This window comes from Elephas maximus, chromosome 14 (assembly GCF_024166365.1).
Source record: "Elephas maximus indicus isolate mEleMax1 chromosome 14, mEleMax1 primary haplotype, whole genome shotgun sequence".
Lineage (NCBI taxonomy): Eukaryota > Metazoa > Chordata > Mammalia > Proboscidea > Elephantidae > Elephas > Elephas maximus.
Genome location: NC_064832.1, coordinates 81447460 through 81469498, shown reverse-complemented (window position 1 = coordinate 81469498; position 22039 = coordinate 81447460). Strand labels below are relative to the sequence as shown.

The 22039-nt window shown below is 35.9% G+C and overlaps 1 long non-coding RNA gene across 1 annotated transcript in view; it reads left to right on the top strand.

Annotated features, from left to right (window-relative positions):
- Nucleotides 1–7089: 7089 nt before the first annotated feature.
- Nucleotides 7090–22039, top strand: part of LOC126058234 (uncharacterized) — a 175687-nt gene continuing 160737 nt past the window's right edge. Inside the window, exon 1 of the long non-coding RNA XR_007513148.1 lies at nt 7090–7156. This is a non-coding gene — a long non-coding RNA (uncharacterized LOC126058234). The remainder of the gene's footprint in view (nt 7157–22039) is intronic.

Below are 22039 nucleotides of genomic sequence, written 5' to 3'. Positions count from 1 at the left end.
TCTTTCTACCTGCGGAGCAGCTGGATGGGTTCAAACTGCCGACCTTTCAGTTAGCAGTCGAGAACTGAACCTTTGTCCCACCAGGGCTCCTTTGGTTAAGGGCATTAAGTGAATTAAAGGGCTCTGCCCTCTGGTGTTCCTGATTTTGAGGTATAAGCTTTCAGGAGACCAAGTTGAATGTTTTCGCAAAATAAAAGACTGTGAGATGCGTTTTCTGTTTGTTTTAGAAACCTTCTGATTGTGTGATACAAAATAAGTGTTGAGTGTGTGCCAAAACACACAGATTATATAAAGAAATTTACACCAGAAGCTGAAGCTTAGTAAGTAGGCAAATGCATTATTATTATTTTTGAACAACCTATAGTACTTTTTTTTTTTTTTACAGTACTTATGGGGAAACCCTGGTGGCGTAGTGGTTAAGTGTTACAGCTGCTAACCAAAGGGTCGACAGTTCAAATCCCCCACGCGCTCCTTGGAAACTCTATGGGGCAATTCTACTCTGTCCTATAGGGTTGCTATAAGTCGGAATCGACTTGACAGCACTGGGTTTGGTTTTTTGGTTATAGCACTTATATCAGCAAAAGGTAGTTCAGAATTAAAAACAATAGCAGTTTTAAAAGAAATTTAGTGTCGGGTAAATTCACTAGTCAGATTCAAATAATGTTCAAAATTAATTGCCTAGGGATGACAGATATTTAATCTCTATAACCTGCATATTGACTATACCATGGACTGTCAAAAGAACGAACAAATCTCTCTTGGAAGAAGTACAACCAGAATGCTCCTTAGAAGGAAAGATGATGAGACTACATCTCACATACTTTAAATGTGTTATCAGGAGGCATCAGTCCTTGGACAAGGACATCATGCTTGCTAAAGTAAAGGGTCAGCCAAAATGAGGAAGACCCTAGACAAGATGGATTGACATAGTGGTTGCAACAGTGGGCTCAAGCATAACAGTGATTTTGAGAATGGTGCAGGACTGGGCAATGTGTCATTCTGTTGTACGTAGAGTCCGTATGAGTCAGAACCAACTCAATAGTACCTAACAACAGCAACATAACTTAACAATCCTAAAGTGTTGGATGCACACTGCCTAATTTAAGACAGAAAATATCCTGAAGATTTTACTTTTTGCCTCATCAAATTTTAATATGAAGCTCCTAGACTTATCCTCAAAATCTCAGTTTGCCCTTAACATAACCTCACTTTTTTACATTTGCTATTCAGAATAAATTATACTGTAATTTTTCCTCAAAGCCAGAGACACTTGTTGACCCTCCTCTCATGGAAATAAGTAGTTTACTATTATTAAAAAAAAAAAAAAAATTTAATTGCATGTCTAATTATTTCATTTGTTGTTGTGTGGCGTCAAGTCCATTCCAACTCACAGTGATCTTATAGGACAGAGTAGACCTGCCCCATAGGGTTTCCAAGGCTGTAATCTTCATGGAAGTAGACTGCCACATCTTTCTCCCATGGAATTGCTGGTGGGTTCAAACAGCAGACTTTTGGGTTAGCAGCCAGGCCTTTAACCACTGTACCACCAGGGCACCTTCCTCAATATAAATATTAAATGAAACACTTTCTCATATTTGTAAATTATACATTGTGCATCATATAAATAATACAGATTTTTTTTTTATAATCAGCCATGAAAACAGTTTCCAATTCACGTCATCAATGGTTCATGTGCTACTTTTTATAATTATGTCTTATTCTGCCCTTTTTCTGTAAATTGTGTGCAAACCTTTAATTTTAATATTTATGAATTTGATTACTACCTACCTCTCAGACAGACACCTTTAAATAATTTCCATATTAGGTGATTTTATGAGATGTATACTGTTAATATGGAGCCCTAATGTCACAGTGGCTAAGAGCTACGGCTGCTAACCAAAAGATCGGCTGTTTCAATCTACCAGCCACTCCTTGGAAACGCTATGGGGCAGTTTTCCTTCTTACAGGGATTGACTAGATGGCAACGGGTTTGGTTTTGGTTTTTTGATACTGTTAATGGAACCCTGGTGGTGCAGTGGTTAAGAGGCTGGGCTGCTAAGGTCACTGTTTGAATCCACCAGCTGCTCCTTGGAAACCCTCTCGGGCAATTCTACTCTGTCCCATAGAGTTCCAATGAGTCAGAATTGACTAGACAGAAAAGGGTCTGTGTTTTGGTTTATCTGCTCGCTTTCTAACATCTACTTTACCAAATATATTGCTTATGTGTGTTTATATTTTCAAAAATGAAGTTCTTTAATACCCTTAAGCATATAAGAAGCATTTACTAATCCCCTAATACGGCTCAAATGCTTTGTCAATTACCAGAAACAGAAGAACCAACAAGTAGAAGAACCCACCTTCAGGGAGCTCACGTTCTATTGGTGAGAGGTACACAAAAATAAATTTATACAAAGTAGTGAATCATGTGCTCATGGTTGAGCTAATATAGAAGATACCAATTTTGAGAAAACCATGAGTACTATATAATGATCAACCACCAATTTTCATCGAGGACATTCCAACCCATGGCGACCCTATGTGTTTCGGAGTAGAATTCTGCTCCATAGGGTTGTCAATGGCTGTGACTTTCTGGAAGCAAATTGCCAGGTCTTCTTCTGAGGTGCCTCTGAGTGGATTTGAATGACTGACATTTTGGTCAGTAATAGCTGAGTGCTTGAACATTTGTGCCATCCGGGACCTCCTCTAATCAGTAAGAAAGGTCTTTCAGTAACATATGAACCAATAGAAGAAGTAGAACATGATCACATGTCTGTGCCCGTGCATGTGTGTGTGCATGTGAGAGAGACAGACAGACACAGAGAGAGAGAGAGAGAGACAGAGAGACACAGATCGAGAATGAGAGAGAGAAGCAGGGAAGTGACAAAGAGAGAAAACACCAAAATTAAGAAGTTCGATAATTAAAATGGATCTTTAATATTCCTAGCTATCACAGAAATAAAACAATTAAATCAGAAAATTCTTCTCTGGAAGCTTAACGATTTGTAAACATGGGGCATACGTTTTTGAATGTTTAATATGAAACAGAAAATGATGAAACTTCAATTCTATTAATTTACAGTAGATTGCAATATGTATGCTATCAGTTAGATACAAATTTAAATATTTGTTTTTAGAATGCATTGCTTTTTATAAACAATTTATTTTTCTTCTAGAGCAACTAACATTAGCTGAGTGACTGGCAGGTTCTTGACTTAACAATTTACTCAAAAGAGAAAGAGGGAACTGCCTTAACTATTCAAATAACAGACCAAGTTAACATAAAGAAATCCTCAGAAATCCTTCAATTTTTAAGTAAAAGTATGAAAATGGCATATAATTTTGCTGGATAGGTGGTAAGACCCCAGAAGGGAAGGGAAAATAAACTACTGGTTTTCAATATTTTTTAATCACAATGAATGATTGAAAACAATGGACAAAAATTATAGTAATTTTGATTTGTATTTATTTTAAATTTAGGAGATATTTTTACTGTAATAATATGGGTTGAAAGAAATTCTCATTAATTCATTTGAACATCACTACAGCATCTTATATGCTCTTTGGAAAATTATGAGTGCAAACAGTATATATTTAAAAATGGATATGCAAATATGAGATTTTTGATATAAGTGAACAATTTAGACATATACCTTAGATACAGTTGATTTTTCTAAGAATTGTTCAAATGTTGCTACTCTGTACCTTTTCTATATTCTGCTATAAATTTAATATAAGATAAATCCCAGATTGTACTATTTTAGGACAGGTGAGCTGTTGCTTTTAACAGGATTGGAACCATCTAGGTTATAATGCAAAGTGAACATCGGATGAAGTGTCAATTGTTGATTATACATATACTTATAAATCACCATTCTGGAAGTGATAGAGGTTTTAGCTTGCATTTTAAATTAAATTGTGATTTATTTCTTAGAGAAGCGTAATACTTTGTTGAGGGCACACTAAATTCTTCTCCATAAATAATTTAATGTAAAAATAGTACCAAAGTCCATCAGGAAGTATTAGAAGTTATTTGTGGACAGTAGCTGAGAAGTAAAAAAAAAAAAAAAAATGTAAATAAGAAGTATGAAAAATATACAAGAAAAGGCAAAAAAAAAAAAAAAAAACAGAGACAGCAGAGATATTCCTCTCCTCCTTCCGCCTTCTTCCCTCTTCCACCTTTACTTTTCTGTGTTTGCTCTTCCCTTTAATCACTCTGGATTTCACCAAATCTAAGATGCATTGATGTTGACTCTTGCTTGGCCTTAATAGAAGGTGTCAATGGAAGTTTTTACACAAATTTATAACTATACGGTGATTATAAGACACCATAGACTGTAAAATGTGCTCTGATTTTCAAGATGTAAAAATGTCAAAACAATGAGTCTTAGAACTGATAAAATATATATAACTCTAAGTTGGATCTACTTTAGGAATTTATTAATATTGAAGGCTCTAAAGGGAAGACTTCCATGCTTTCCCCTTTGTCTGAAATGTCATCCCTCCACATCTTTAGCTAACTCTTCTATTGAAATGCACTTCAAAACGTAAGTAGAAGATCAACTTCCCTGGGAAAATGTTTTCTGACCCCTCCATGAAATTTACATTGCCTTTCCTTTGCTTTATAGAAACCTTGCATACCTCCGTCAGCAGTTATCACACCAGGACATAATTACTGATTTTTTCATCTGAAAGCCTTATTATAAAGTTTTTGAACTTCAAAATGTAATCAAAATTGTGTCTACATAATCAAGAATAATATGTAGGCAACTTATTACAAAGAGTCAGTAAATATTGTTGGATGAGTAATACAACAAATCAATGGTAAAACTACGTATGTTAAGTATTTTGTTCACCATTTTACAAAAGAGAAAGCTAGAGACTCAAGGAGGTGGAATTATTTGTCCAATGATGGTGCTAGGATTGAACTTAGTTGCTTTTTATTCTAGTCCCAAAGTTCTCCCTATTGTTCAAATGTAATTATTTATGATGTTGTGGTTTTTCCTACTAGCCAGATGACACCGAGTGATCACACATCAGAGGTTGGAATAAGAACAAGACATGGCAGGGAGAAACCATTTTGAGAATTAATGTTTTCACAAATTAAGTTGTATGTGTACTTGCAAAACTATGTCCACAAAAGCTCTGGAAATGAACATGGATATTATAAAAACAGTTTTAGATAGATGAATCTTTAGAGATTATTCGTAGTAGAGTTCATCATGTATATCTTATTTCAGATTACACTTTGGACCTAAAAATCAGGTACTGAAATACACTGACAACTAGATTTTGAACTTCTTTTAAACAGTAAATATTATTTTGAAACAATTCAAAATGATGAATATTCTTTGATTACTTTCCTATAATTTTACTTGGGTTAATTTAAATTTTCCTTGGCTTAAAAATTTATGTAAATTTTTACAAGTTTATGGGCATCTGTCTTGCTCAATTCCTCTCCATCTTTTTAGTTAAAATTCTTAGCTCATAGTGTATGTCAACAACATAAAAATCTTATGATTAATATTGTATTCCTGAGCAAGCAGCAATGCTTCTTTGAAAACTCTTCAGGCTTTCAAATGCATAAGAAACACATGTAAATTACAGGAGGGAAAAGTGAATAATTTTGTTTTCATGATAGGTTTCATGTAAAGAGCTTTCATCATAATTATTTCTTAAGACAAGCAGGTGCAATCCATGGGGTTGTTGCAGCATTAACCTGGTTTTTCCTGTAGGAATGAGTGTGTTGACTTGGGTCAATAATACATTTTCCAACGTGGATATCATCAAATCTTACCATCAACATTAACAACAATATGAATATAAAAGTATAGAACGTAATGACAAAATGTTTCAGTAAAAGCTAGATTTAAAAGCTTTGATAATTTTCAAAGTTTTGTATCTGGTATACAATTTTTTTATATATAATTAAGTAAAACATTCTTTTCCCAAAATTTAAAAACATATTATTACCACAGAAAATGTGTCATCACAAAACCAAGTAAGCAGAATCAGTGGCATATTTTTTATTATATATTGGCTTAGGTTTTTTCCAGGTTTTGTTGTTGTTCCTTTTGCATCAAAGAAATCACATCAAGATGAAGTATACAAAGAAAGCTATTGTTGTTAGGTGGCATCGAGTTGGTTCCCACTCATAGTGACCCTACGTACCACAGAATGAAACTGCGCCATGGTCACAATCGTTGTTATGCTTGAGCCCATCGTTGCAGCCATTGTGTCAACCCATCTCATTGAAGGTCTTCCTCTTTTCAGCTACAGTACATTGGATGTGCTTTCTTAGTTGGATAACCATCCAGAAAGGTGATCATCCTAAGACATATCCATTGCGTGGACCTCCACCATAGGACCTCGGTTTCCTCATTTATCAGTGAGGGAGGGATGATGGTACATAAGATGATATATAAGGTGAAAAAACGGATGCAAAGGTGTCATGCAAACTGAAAAGTACTGTGGGAACTGGTGTTAAAACACCTCTGCTTCTTCACTAAGTGAGGAATATCACGTCAGTATTAATGAATGCAAAAGATATAAACCAAGAACTGTTACTGTAAAGATAAATACTGGAATTTTAAGGTCAAAAGGGTCCTTTGCCTCCATGTCTCTTTCCCATTAGACTGCAAAACCAAAAAACTCAATAATTGATGTTGAGACATCGCTTCCTGAAAACCCCTGTTAAAACATAGTTGCCTAGAGCTCCTTATCATCTCTTATATCATAATAATACTGTATCATATATCAGATTTATTCATTATTCTGAATTTTACCTGTCAAAAGGAATTTGACAAAACTGTCTCAAATGTGAGATACTCTTACATCACGAGTTCTCACTGATCAAATGAGAAGTAATCAGATTAATAGGTAAGTGTTAGGTAGATTCAGATGGGTTGCCAAATGTTTGGGAAAAGTTTATAAAGACACAGGAAGAGGGCATTTTTCAACAAATTTGTCTAAATCTAGGCTTACTTTTTTAGGATCCATCCAGTTAATCAAAGCTGACTCCATCGACAGCTTGCTCTGGTTAATTACCACAGTATTTTAACTGAATGCCCCAAGGTATTGATGTAGCCAAAGACCACTTCAAGCCTCAGAGCACTGAAGATCTTGGAAGAACTCTGGAGACAGTTCATCAATATCTAAGGTATTTATTATTTTAAAAGCTACACAAGTCTATAGGTACATGGGTAATGATAGTATAATGTTTAAACCGTATGATGGAACAACTATGAACATATGATTTTTAGAAGATAAAGCTCAAGTGATTATTTTTTATAATGATCCTTAGAATTTCAAAAGAAAATAAAACGTGTTATGTTATTTTCAAAAGTGATTTGGGACACTGAGTTGGGAAACAAGATTGTCATACTATAATAGGGCATCAGGACCCCATAACCTTGTAGTTTTAAATCAGCTATCTGAGAAAAATTTTTTTTTTATTTTTATCTGAGGGTAGTGTGACTTTGGGGAGATTGATCACTCTGAGAGGTTTTCAATCTCCTGTCTGAGACAGTGGTTTTCTCCACTGCTTGCCCATCCAGGTTCATCTCTTCCCATGCCACATGCCATCTGCTAAATGCCAGGCAGTGGGACTCCAGCCTCATTGCATGACTCCCAGTTGTAGGATCTGCTGATGCTCTCTCTTACCTCTGGGCTTCTGCATTTGCTCCGCAATGGAAAGTTGCAGAAAAAAGCCCAGCACACCCTTCTCCTTCTCTTACTCACCTTTTTACTGACTTAACGTTAGTCTACTCTTTTTAGTACGATGTAGATGTCACTTTCTCCTTAAAATGTTTCCCGATCGCCCTCTAGGTTAGATCCTGTTTACAAGTCACTGGGATGCGCATATAAATCCAGATTTCTAGAAAAAGTCACAGTTTATATCCGTTTTCTTAATTATCAAGAGTGACCTCTTTCACTCTCCAGTGTCGCAGTTTGTATAATAAATTATATCGTCACACTACACAGCATCCTTTGCCTATTCCCCTCCTGACATTTATGACTTTGTGTTGTTACTGCCAAATTATGTGACGGTTTTCTTCAGAAGAATGTAAGATACTTGGAGTCAAGCGAACTGTATCTTATTTTTCCTTTATCATCAGAACTCCGACCCAGTTGCTGTCCAGTCAGTTCTGACTCATGGCAACCTCAGGTGTGTCAGAATAGAACTCTGACATAGGAATTTCAATGGCTGATTCTTGGGAAGTAGATCAGCAGGCCTTCCTTCTGAGGCACCTCTGGGTAGACCCCAAACTCCAGCCTTTCAGTTAGCAGCTGAACGTGTTAACCATTTGTACCACTCAGGGACTCCTGTTTTAATTTTGTAGGACACAATTTAAAGAGATGTTTCCGCAAATTGTAACTTAGCTAAACAAATATCTATGTTTTATAACATTTAAAAATAACGTTATGGAGATATTTTAAAATTCTGAAGAAAAGTTTAGTTATTGTAGAGCTAATAGAACATGGGACTCTAGTTATTTTCAGAACTCTTAGTGTCTACCTATTGTGTGTAGACATGTTAAGGAATGGAATTTAAAGACCTGCAGCTATCAAAGTTGTTAATATCTGAACAATTTTTAAATTTCGTACTTATGCTAGAAACTATGGCTACAAGGCTCATTGATTATGCTGATGGTTGGACAAGAAATCATGTACACTAAAATATATTACCCAGTGCCGTCGAGTCGATTCCTACTCATAGCGACCCTATAGGACAGAGTAGAACTGCCCCCATAGAGTTTCCAAGGAACGCCTGGCAGATTCAAACTGCTGACCCTTTGGTTAGCAGCCATAGCACTTAACCACTACGCCACCAGGGTTTCCTAAAATATATTAGATTATATATGTTTTGTATGAAAACAATAACATACTAATATATAATGAACATTGTAAAATATATACCAAAAATAAACTCAAAAACATCAGATAAAATACGTACACATATTCTAATTTTTTCCTATAGCTCAGTGAATTGAATTGAGGCCTTTGTAGACTGTGACCATTGGATAGCTGACCAAAAGGAGTATACACAAACTCCCTTTTTGGGTAAAAAAATTATTCTGAATAAATGAACCGGAGCAATGATTGTTCATTTGGCTCATACATTATTTTATTTTATTTTTTTTTCTAACCACATATTGAATGAGAGAGGATAGGAAAAATGAGAGCATTTGGTCCCATGAATAAATTGAATGCTTTGAAAAAAATGAGTCTAGAGATAGTTTTGTGAGTGTTACAGAGACATATTATTAATAATATGTCACCTACCTATTAGTCTTAGGACTTCTGAATTCAACCCTCGAATGTCATTTGTTTCTAAGCCTCTAGAAATAATATTCTAACTCATGAAAGTAACTTGTTTCTAAGCCTCCAGAATTTATATTCTATGGGAAAAAAAAAAAAACATTAATTTATCGTGAAATTTTAACTCGACCCGTTGTAAGTAAGGAAACTCTGGTGGCATAGTGGTTAAGAGCTACAGCTGCTAACCAGAAGGTCTGCAGTTTGAATCCACCAGGCCCTCCTTGGAAACCCTATGGGGCAGTTCTCCTCTGTCCTATAGGGTTCCTATAAGTCTGAATTGACTTGATGGCAATCAGTTTGGTAGTTTTGATTTATGTAAGTAAGAGTAACAAGTCTTGTCGTTTATATGGTAATGTAGAGATAACCAAAATTTTGGCATATGCAATCTCACTTTGTCTCCACCACAACCTTGTGAGATACATACCAAAAAAAAAGAAAAAAAAAAAAAAAAAACCTGTTGCTGTTGAGTTGATTCTGACTCTCCTGACTCATAGTGACCATATAGGATGGAGTAGAACTGCCCCATAGGATTTCCAAGAAGTGCCTGGTAGATTCAAACTGCTGACCTTTTGGTTAGCAGCCATAGCTCATAACCACTACGCCATAGGGAGGTGTTATTATTTCATTAATATTAGCTATTCATCCAACTTTCTAGTCATTATCATTCAACTCTTAGACAAATGTTAAAGCCTCAGAGGGGTTTTTTCTGAACCACCTTACCTATGTAGTCCACTACAACCTCCTCCTTCCCAAGTCATGCTCCAATATTTTTCTTTATATGACTCGTTGTGATTTTAAATTATCCTATTTTCCCTTTATAGAACTCATTGCTACCTCAAAGTATCTTGTTTTAGTATTTATCAAAATTTATATTTTATCTCTCCCCTTACCAGAATGTAAGCCAAGTGAAGGGAGAAACTCTAATTGTCTTCTTCATAGCTATGAGATCCTAAGAGGCACCAAATGGCACTCAATATATCTTTGTTCAATGGATGAATGAATGTATGGATGGATAGATGCTTTACATTTATTATAATGAGATTGAAGTAATGGAAAGAGATATGATTTGGAATCAGTAAAACCTATATTTGGATTCCAAGGTTTGGACTGCAATCACGTTATTCGATCTTTCTGTAGCTCAGTTCTCTCTTTTTTAAAACTGGAGCAATAATAACACCTATCTCATAGGTTTATCAAGGCCATTGAAATATTAATGCCACCATTACAATGCTACTGAATGCTTGTGAGCTTTCGGGTTTACTTACTACTTTTATACAGACACCTACCGGTTGCTGTCAAGTCAGATTTTACTCATGAGAACTTCATGTATGTCAGAGTAAAACTGTGCTCCATAGGATTTTCAGTGGCTAAGGTTTCTGAAATAGATCAACAGGTCTTTCTTCTCAGGTGCCTTTGGGTCAACTCAAACCTCCCAACTTTATTTTAGCAGAGCAGTAATGTTTTCACCACCAAAGGACTCCAGTAAAACTACAGACAGACAGTGAATTTCCTAAAGCAAGTGTGCCTGGTGAGATAACAAATGTCAGGTTGAGAGGGTAAGGACTTTTTGAGAGGGCTGTAAGAATACTACGCAGGACTGAAAAGTAGAAGTCTGAGACTTAAAAGGAGAATCAAGGGAGTGTAGGAGTGTAAAATCATGGAAACTGAAGAGAGAAAAGTTCAGGAAGAAGTAGGGAATTGCAGAAACTCCTGCAAAGATTGTCTTAGTTACCTAGTGCTGCTATAACAGAAATACCACAAGTGGATGGTGTTAACAAAGAGAAATTTTCTCTCTCACAATATAGGAGGCTAGAAGTCCAAATTCAGGGTGCCAGCTCCAAGGGAAGATTTTCTGTCTCTGTCGGCTCTGGAGGAAGGTCCTTGTCATCAGTCTTTCCCTAGCCTAGGACCTTTTCAAAGCAGGTAACCCTGTTCTAAAAGACTCGCTCTTCTCCTACACTAGCTTTTTTTGTGGTATGGTGTTCCCATGTCTCTCTGCTGGCTTCTCTCTTCAATATCTCAAAAGAGATTGACTCAAAATACAACCTAATCTTATAGATTGAGCCCTGCCTCATTAACCTAACTGCCTCTAATCCTGCCTCATTAACATCATAGAGGCAGGCTTTACAACACATAGGAAAATCACATCAGATGACAAAATGGTGGACAACCACACAATACAGGGAATCATGGCCTAACCAAGCTGATGCACATTTTTGGAACACATACAATTCAATCCATGACAAAAATCAAGTAAAAGAAATTCTGAAAATCTGCTGACATGGATAGTTTAGAAAACCAATAGTTTATTGAGGGTTGAAAACAGGTATGAAGGGATGGAACAGGAAGACTTGGTAGCAACAAAATGGCATAGGGAAGAAGATGGACAGGATAACAAGAATGAGGCATGCTGGGAGAGGGCTTTGATTTTCTTACTTTAGATGGAGTAGACTTGAGATCATTTATATCCCCATGGGCTTGCTGACATTTCAGATACTTGACTAAGCATAACTGTTGGGAGTGCTATCTGAAAGCACAATCGAAGGTTTACCCTGATATGAACTGATCAAATCAGAAAAGAGACCTCTTATCTTTTAGAAAAGAAGGGAAGGAAGTAAAGATGAGTGTTGGTATTTTCAGTATGATTTAGAATCAACTTGATGGCAAAGCATTTGGCTTTTGGTTTATAGATATTTTCAGATATTGGCTAAGGGGTTGAAAACATCATTGTCCATACTGTTTCAGCCCTAAGCTTCGGCAAACTAGGCTGCAGGCTCTTTTGCACCGTGCACCTGCTCCTTTCAGCATGCAGCTCCGTGGTACTGAGCTGTGTTCTTTTGTTGCTTCATTTCTTCTTCTTTCTGTCTTATTTTACTTGTGCTGTGATTTGTATTAAAAAAGGCCTTCAGATGGACTGCACAGATAAATGAAATGCATTAATATTGTAAACAAGAAAGAATATAAAAGGTGAACTAAACAACATACAGAATGAAGGATATAAAAGGGGCATAGGCATGAGATTAATGCAAAATTTTGTGTGTAAAAGCTCCATGCAATTATTAAGGTAAGCCCAAAATTTGATATTAAGTTTTCCAGCAGCTCATATAAAGTGGAAATAATGATTAGTTATGTAATATGTATTATATGTGAAATATACACAAATACATAGTGAAAACACAAATATTCATGGTATAAAGAAACTACTCAGGAGTGCTCATAAAGTGAACACTGAACAATGAATTTTAGAGAGTATTTTCACAGACGTTATTACAGGCTATACATAGTTGAGCCAAAATTTACATTGTTATTCATTATAAATAATGGTATCACACTGAAATAATTCTATGAGAGACCAATATAATACATTTAGATGTATGATTCTGACTGCATGGCTTACTCCAAGTATAGATTTTAGATTATATAGGAAAATATGAACTGCATATTCCTCAGGTTTTGCCCTTAAAAATTGTTTTAGATGATGTTTTATTAGACATGAGGCCATTATAAACTGAAAATTGTACTACTTGGCCTTTACCTAGATCATAGCTAGTCTTGCTAGTTGAATGCAAAACTACATCCATTATCGGTCAGCTAAGTCAAAGGTTTGTTTGAAATATCATTGTGAAATTTTAAGACTCTCAGGAACAAATGCTCAAAGAAGAGCTAACAGAACACGTATGACCAGAGCCAAGATCATCTGTAGCAAGCTGTCTTCAGTCAATGCTCCTGCATAAAAATGAAAAAAACACAAAGTTTGACTAAAAGTACTAAAGTTGTAATGAGTTTAACCTGGGAAGTTTTGTTTGTTTTAAGGCTATTGTAAACTTACATCAGCTTAGACATACACACACACAAAATCCTTAATAAAAATATTTAGTTTTAGACACTATTGGTTCAGTTACTAGTAGATCATTCATTATACACAATTCTTGAAATTATGCCAGAAACTGAAATACTTGATTTTTGTTTCAATCATAAGGTATAAACTATTTAAAGCTTTTTATTTTTAATAACAATACTCTAGAAATATTCAGATTGCAGTTGAGTCAAGTCGGTCTACAACACCACTATGTACAACAGAGTGAAACACTGCCCAGCCCTGCACCATCCTCACATTCCTTGCTATGTTTGAGTCCATTGTTACAGCCAGCCACTGCATCATTTTATCTCCTTGAGGGTCTTCCTCTGTTTTGCTGACCCTCTAATTTACCAAGCGTGATGTCCTTCTCTAGGTCCCTCCTTATTACATGTCCAAAGTACATGAGAAGAAGTCTCACCATCCTTCCCTCTAAGAAGCATTCTGGCTGTACTTCTTCCAAGACAGATTTGTTCCTTCTTCTGGCAGTCCATGGTACGTCCAGTATTCTCTGCCAGCATCATTAATTAGATAAAAAGGCTAATTTTCTCCTAAGGCCACACTCAGTTACCAAATTCTTGGACACGAATTGTTTTGATATCAGGAGATACTCTATGTTTTCTGTAGAAAGAAGTGTGGTTTCAGATCATTTAAGGTCATGATAATAAAGAAAAGGGGCTGGGAAATGTAGAACACATCCATGATTTGCTCTGCTGGAAGTTATTGACTCATGCCAAAATATCATTTCTACCTATGCTGATTTGACACAGTGGTAAAATGTTGGGCCTTTTAAACTTCAATGGCAAAGGGCCTATCTTGTGTTTACATGGCTTATTATTCCCTTTGTTCCTGTTCATAATATCAAAGGTTAAGAAAAAGGCACTGGATCTGTGAACAACCTTATTTTATTTTTCACACATTTTACAAAGTCATAAAGACAGACACAGCGGCCTATAATGCTGTAGCTTTACCTAAAACCTGAACATTTCCCTTTTAAAACTTCAGCCTGAGAACCCTAAGAGTGAAGTTTATCGTACAAGAAATTGTCATACTGTTTGAATAGCCTGTCTGTAATTTGAAAGGGGTAAAGGTTTGTCCTCAAAAAGGATAAACAATGTTTTAATTCAAAACAAGAATTCCAACACATGATCAAAGACAGGAGCTCACAGCTCAGAATGCTCTCTAAACAGTTTTAAGCAAATTGTATGCCTTAGCTTATTTAATTCTCATTAAAATAGGACAATTTCAGAGATGAGGAAATTGAGAATGGGAGATTAATCAGTTTATCTAAAACTGCAGGTCTTTTTAATGCTGTTTCAATGGAGCGAGATTTGTTAAATTAATGCAATGATTGATGACTGAGACATTATAGCTACCCTTCTGCTCAAAGTAGTAAAATTTTAGTGCAGTGTTGTTGCTAGGTGCCATCAAGTCGGTTATGACTAATAGCAACCCCATACACAACAGAACGAAATACTGCTTGGTCCTGCATCATCCTCACAATTGTTGCTATGCTTGAGCCCATTGATGCAGCCACTGTGCCAATCTATCTTGTTGAAGGACTTCTTCTTTTTCGCCAACCTTCTTCTTTACCAAGCATGATGTCCTTCTCCAGGTACTGATCCCTCCTGATAACGTGTCCAAAGTATGTGAGACGTAATCTCACTATCTTTGCTTCTAAGGAGCATTCTGTTTGTACTCCTTCAAAGACAAATGTGTTCGTTGTTTTGGCAGTCCATGGTGTATTCAATATTCTCTGCCAAAACTGCAATTCAAATGTATCAGTTTTTCTTTGGTCTTCCTTATTCATCATCCAGCTTTCGCATGCATATGAGGTGATTGAAAACACAGTGGCTTGGGTCAGGCGCACTTTAGTCCTCAAGGTGAAATCTTTACTTTTCAACACTTTAAAAAGGTCTTTTGCAGCAGATTTGCCCAATGCAATGCATCTTTTGATTTTTTGACTGCTGCTTCCATGAGTGTTGATTGTGGATCCAAGTAAAATGAAATCCTTGACAACCTGAACCTTTTCTCCATTTATCATGATATCGCTTATTGGTCCAGTTGTGAGGATTTTTGTTTTCTTTATGTTGAGATGCAATCCATACTGAAGGCTGTGGTCTTTGATCTTCATTAGTAAGTGCTTCAAGTCCTCTTCACTTTCAGCAGGCAAGGCTGTATCATCTGCCTAACGCAGGTTGTTAATAAGTCTTCTTCCAGTCCTGATGCCCCGTTCTTCTTCATATAGTCCACCATCTCAAATGATTTGTTCAGCATCCGGGTTGAACAGGTATGGTGAAACAGTACAGCCCTGACACACACCTTTCCTGACTTTAAACCACGCAATATCCCCTTGTTCTGTTCGAACAACTGCCTCTTGATCCACGAACAGATTCTTCATGAGCACAATTGTTCCAAAATTCCCATTCTCTGCAACATTATCCATAATTTGTTGTGATCCACACAGTCGAATACCTTTGCATAGTCAAGAAAGCATAGGTAAACATCTTTCTCTTATTCTCTGATTTCAGCCAGGATCCATCAGCAATGATATCCCTGATTCCACGTTCTCTTCTAAATCTGGCTTGAATTTCTGACAGTTCCCTGTAGATGTATTGCTGCAGCTGCTTTTGAATAATCTCTAGCAAAATTTTGCTTGCATGTGATATTAATGATATCATTTGATAATTTCTACATTTGATTGGATCACCTGTCTTAGGAATAGGAGTAAATATGGATCGCTTCCAGTCAGTTGGCCAGGTAAGGTCTTCCAAATTTCTTGGCATAGATGAGTGAGCACTTCCAGCACTGCATCTGTTTGTTGAAACATCTCAGTTGATATTCCATCAGTTCCTGGAGGCTTGTTTTTCACCAATGCCTTCAGTGCAGCTTGGAATTCTTCCTTCAGTATCATTAGTTCCTGATCATATGTTACCTCCCGAAAAGGTTGGACGTTGACAAGTTTTTTTTTTTTGGTATATCGACTCTGTATATTCCTTCTATCTTGTTTTGATGCTTGCTGTGTCATTTTAATATTTTCCTGGTAGAATCCTTCAGAATTTTTTTCTTTAGTTCTTTCAGCTTGAAAAATGCCAGTGTGTTCTTCCCTTTTGGTTTTCTATTTCCAGGGCTCTGTACATGTCATTATAACACTTTTTCTTCTTGAAACATTCTGTTCAGCTTTTATTTCATCATTTTTCCCCTTTGCTTTAGCTACTCCATGTTCAAGAATAAGTTTCAGACATCCATTTAGATCTTTTCTTTCTCTCCTGTCTTTTTAGTTACCTCAAAAGAAAAAAAAATTTCTTTTTTTTTTTTCTTGCTTGCTTCATATATGGTGTCCTTGATGACATTCCACTACTTGTCTGGTCTTCGGTCTTTAGTGTTCAGTGCATCAAATCTATTGTAGAGATGGTCTCTAAACTCCAGTGGGTTATACTCAAGGTCATACTTTGGGCCTCGTGAACTTGCTTTAATTTTCTTGTTTCACCTTGAACTTGAATATGAGTAATTGATGGTCTTATTCACAGTTGGCCCATGGTCTTGTTCTAGTTGATGGTATTTAAGTTCTCCATTATCTCTTTCCACAGATGTAGTTGATTTGATTCCTGTGTATTCCATCTGGTGAAGTCCATGTGTATAGCCATCGTTTATATTGGTGAAAAAGGGTATTTGCACTGAATAGGAGTTGGTCGTGCAAAATTCAGTCATGCAATCTCCAGCATCATTTCTATCACCAAGGCCGTATTTTCCAACTACCGATCATTCTTCTTTGCTTCCAACTTTTGCGTTCTGATCACCCATAATTATCAGTGCGTCCTGACTGCATGTCCTATCAATTTCAGACTGCAGAAGCTGACAAAAATTTTCAGTTTCTTCATCTTTGGCATCAGTGGTTGGTGTGCAAATTTGAATAATAGTCAGTCATATTGACTGGTCTTCCTTGTAGACACATGTATATTATCCTAACACTGACAGCATTGTACTTCAAGATAGATCTCGAAATGTTCTCTTTGACAATGAATGCAATACCATTCCTCTTCAAGTTTTCATTCCCAGCGTTGTAGACCATATGATTGTCTGATTCAAAATGGCCAATACCAGTCCATTTCAGCTCACTAATGCCTAGGATATCAATGTTTATGTGTTCCATTTCATTTTTGATGATCTCCAATATTCCTAGATTCATACTTCATACATTCCAGGTTCTGATTATTAGTTGATGTTTGTAGCTGTTTCTTCTCACTTTGAGTCATACCACATCAGCAAATGCAGGTCTTGAAAGCTTGATTCCTTCCATGTTATTAAGGTTGACTCTATTTTGAGGAGGCAGCTCTTTCCTAATCATCTTTTGAGTGCCTCGCAACCTAAGGGGCCATCTTCTGGCACTGTGTCAGACAGTGTCCCACTGCTATTCCTAAGGTTGTCACTGGCTAATTCTTTTCATAAGTAGACCACCAAGGCCTTCTTCCTAGTCTGGATGCTTAGCTGAAACCTGTCTGCCATGGTTGACCCTGCTGGTATTTGAATACTGGTAACATAGCTTCCAGAACCGCAGCAACACACAAGCCCCTATGGCACGACAAACTGATGGACACGTGGGGGCAGTTCAATGTAGGTATGCTAATATTTGATCTTTAATGAGAGTCCTTATCTGCAGAACAGGGATACTGTTAATAAAATAATATAAGAGAATTTATTGAATGCTTGCTGGGTGCCAGTCACTGTTCTAGCCTTTTGTATTGATCACCTCATTCAATATTCACAACTCTATGATTTAGGTGCTATTAATATCCTCATTTCACAAATGAGAAGACCAGAGCCAAGAAAGGTTAAATAAATTTCTGAATGTCAATTAGTAAATGATGGATATAGACTTCAAACGCAGGCAGGCATCAGTCCAAAGCCCACCTTCTGAGGCAGAAAAACAAACAAAAAAACTATGCACATTTGCCTTATTTAACTCTGACATTTATGGAGTGGAAGGGATAAAGTAATGAATTAGGTACTAGAAGCCTCATTTTCTAATGTTCCTCTTCGTCCTTTAGCTAGCAGTATACCCTTGAGCAAGCCAAGTAAATGCTTTGGGTAAGAGTTTACTCATCCGAGAAATGAAGGCATTATACAATCTTCAATTTTTTACTATTCCAAATTCTGAATCTACAATATGGACCCAACTTTTCTTTCCAGGCTTTTATCCCAGCACTCCTTTTTACAAACCATGCACCATACCCAAAGTGAATTGTTTATTAATTCTTGAACACCTTCAATATATTCTCTTACCTCTTACCCATGCTATCCTCTCCTGTATGCATTCCTCTTCATCTCTCAGTATGGAAAATATTTAAATTTCAATGTTCTTATCAATATTTGTATCCTTTTTTATTCCTTCTTGATTATTCAGCTGTGTGTAACTGCTTTGCCTTTTGAATAATCATCACATTTTGATTTTTTTTAGAAAATATCTCATTTCACATTACATTATGATTATTGTATATCTGCTTAATTATTACTTATTTATAAACTACTTGATGTCAAATATCAGTTTTTATTCCTGTGTGTATTTTCTGCAATTTACACTGGTCATAAATACTCATAAGTGTTTCTCAGATTGAATGGCATTTTCATCTAACTACTTAAAAATTCAAGGAAGTGTATATACATAAAATGTCCCTTGCAAAAAAAGATGACAGTATAAACTTTCGAAATTCACTGTAATAAATTTGAGAAAAATAGAGGCATACTTAGAGAGTTTACATAACTTCTCTCTTCTTCCTAACTAAAAGATTAAATGCATCCATACCATCCTATAATATTACACAAAATTATTCTAAATTTCCAGTGTCTGACCTTAATGAAATAGAAATAAATTTATTTTTGGTAAGTTTACAGGTTTTCTGTATGGTAAGTTACACCACAGAATGTTCGTTTTTAGCTTTGTTCAATTCTACATATTAACATAAAAAATGCGTTGCCAGCAAATTGATTCCGACTCAGAGAGACTCTAAAGGACAGAGTAGAACTGCCCCATAGGGTTTCCAAGGAACGCCTGGTGGATTTGAACTACCAACCTTTTGATTAGCAGCCATAGCTCTTAACCACTGCACCACTAGGGTTTCCACATATTAACATGTACAAGAACATTTAACAGAAAAAAAAGTCTCTTGGGTCAAAATCTTGTGCCTAAAAATTATAAAATGATTCAAAATTCAAAATTATACACTTATTAGAAATTTTAACAAAGATTTGCAACTTTAGGTTCTATTGACTAATTTCCCATTAGTTTTAAGGTTTTTTGACAAAAATTGTTCATTATAGTGTAAACTTTACCAATTTGGAAGAATAGCAAGTTTTTTTTTTTTCTTTTTCCCGAAGAAATTAGATTATTCTTTGTTAATACTTTAAAAATCCAAAATAATTAAGAAACAGGTAACTGAACACACCTATCATGAGTAGACATTAAGCTACACATGGTGAGCTGTAAAGAAGAAAGACTTGGTGTCTTAGTTATCTAGTGCTGCTATAACAGAAATACAACAACTGAATGCCTTTAACAAAGTGTCATGGATTGAATTATGTCCTCCAGAAAATGTGTGTATCAACTTCATTAGGCCATGATTCTGAGTATTGTGTGGTGGTTCTCCATTTTGTGATTGTAATTTTATGTTGAGAGGATTAGAGTGGGATTGTAACACCACCCTTACTCAGGTCACCTCTCTGATCCAAGGTAAAGGCAGTTTCCTTGCGGTGTGGCCTGCACCACCTTTTATCTCTCAAGAGATAAAAGGAAAGGGAAACAAGCAGCGAGTTGGGGACCTCGTACCACCAAGAAAGCAGCACCAGGAGCAGAGCACGTCCTTTGGATACAGGTCCCTGCACCTGAGAAGCTCTTCAACCACAGGAAGATTGAGGACAAGGACCTTCCTCCAGAGCCAACAGAGAGAAGGCCTTCCCCTGGAGCTGACACCCTGAATTTGTACTTGTAACCCACTAGACTGTGAGAGAATAAATTTCTCTTTGTTAAAGCCATCCACTTGTGGTATTTCTGTTACAGCAGCACTAGATGACTAAGACACAAAGAGAAATTTATTCTCTCACAGTCTAGTAGGCTACTAGTCCAAATTCAGGGCCTCAGCTCCAGGGGAAAGCTTTCTGTCTATATCGCTCTGGAGGAAGGTCCTTGTCATCAATCCTCCTCTGGACTAGGAGCTTCTCAGTGCAGGAACCTACGGTCCAAAGGATGTGCTCTGCTCCCGATGTTGCTTTCTTGGTTGTATGAGGTCCCCAACTCTTTTCACGTCTCTCTCCTTTTATCTCTTGTAAGATAAAAGGTGATGCAGCCACACCTCAGGGAAACTCCCTTTACATTGGATTAGGGATGTGATCTGAGAAAGGATGTTATATTCCACCCTAATCCTCTTCAGTATAACCCAGTCCTGCCTCATTAACCACAGGCAGAGATTAGGATTTACAACACATAGTAATAGTATATCAATCACAAAATGGAGGGCAACCACACAATACTGGCCTAGTTAAAGTGACACCTATTTTGAGGGACACAATTCAATCCATGACACTTGTTTCTATGTTCATGGGTAGGTTTAACAAAGATCCAGTGTTAACAATTCACTGTTGTTAAAATATAATCAGCTTTTCATAATTTGTGTTACACTTAGTATTAATAATTTTAATATTTAGGAAGTCAATTCAATTTCCTTAAGAAATATTTTAAAGCTATTATTCTTATTAATTGCATTATTTTATAAATAAATATTTAGTTATAAAATCTCTTTTAATGATTAATATCAATGTCATACAATGTAAACATTAATGTTCAATTTCTGAAGCATTTACCTGGGTAAGATGCGTTGATAAAGAATTTGCAAGAAAAGGTCCTGGATAGTCCCCTTCAAAAATAAATTTATCTATAGTGTACTGGTACTTTAACAATATGTCCAGGTTAGTTTGCTGAAGAATCCAGAAACTTATTTATATATATGCAACATATCTAATTGCACATTATATAATATTTAATATATGAGTCTTTAATATATATATTATTCTTTAATTCCTTAAAGTTATATTGATATATGTATGCTTGCATGTGGGTTCTCTAATTCTTCAGAGTGCACTGAAGTGAAAAACACTTTATATTTTAAGCAAGCCCATTAGAATATTTTGCAGGCCTTTTATATAATATTATGGGAAAGAAATTGGCATTGACAGCAACCGTAAAGAAAAGAAAGCGCCATATAATAGGCATCACAATATTTGAGTGCTGAATCCAAGAGAATCTGAGGAAACATATTGTCCTTTCTTCACATGATTCCCTCTCCATTCACTTCCCATGACAGAGGTAGAAGTCTGAATGGCAGTTAACTTGTTGCTTTTCCATTTCACAACTCTATCCTCTTCACTGAATAAGTGAAAAAATGCTAGGTAATTTGAAACTAACAGAAGAAGAATTCAGGATGACATGTGATTCAAGCAAAGTAATTGTATATCAATGATACAATTCTGGGAACTATATTTTATATAGTGGTGCAAACTTCCTCTAATTGATTATAATGTTAAACTTGTTAAACTCAGATTATGTTTACCTTATTATATATTTCTAAAAGTGTTTGGAATGCTTGCTGGTATATCATTGACAGAGAAATGCATATCCAAGATTAGCATACATTTTATCAATGTATTTAAAATAGATGCACTCTTTTAACCAATCTACATTTGTACTGAATAAGAGTTAAATTGTACTAGAATTAGTTTATTAGTAGTATTTGTGATGAATAATGTAAATGCGTATTTTCATCTATCATATTTTTTTTATTTTTTTTTTATTGTATGCAAACATGTTGCCACTTT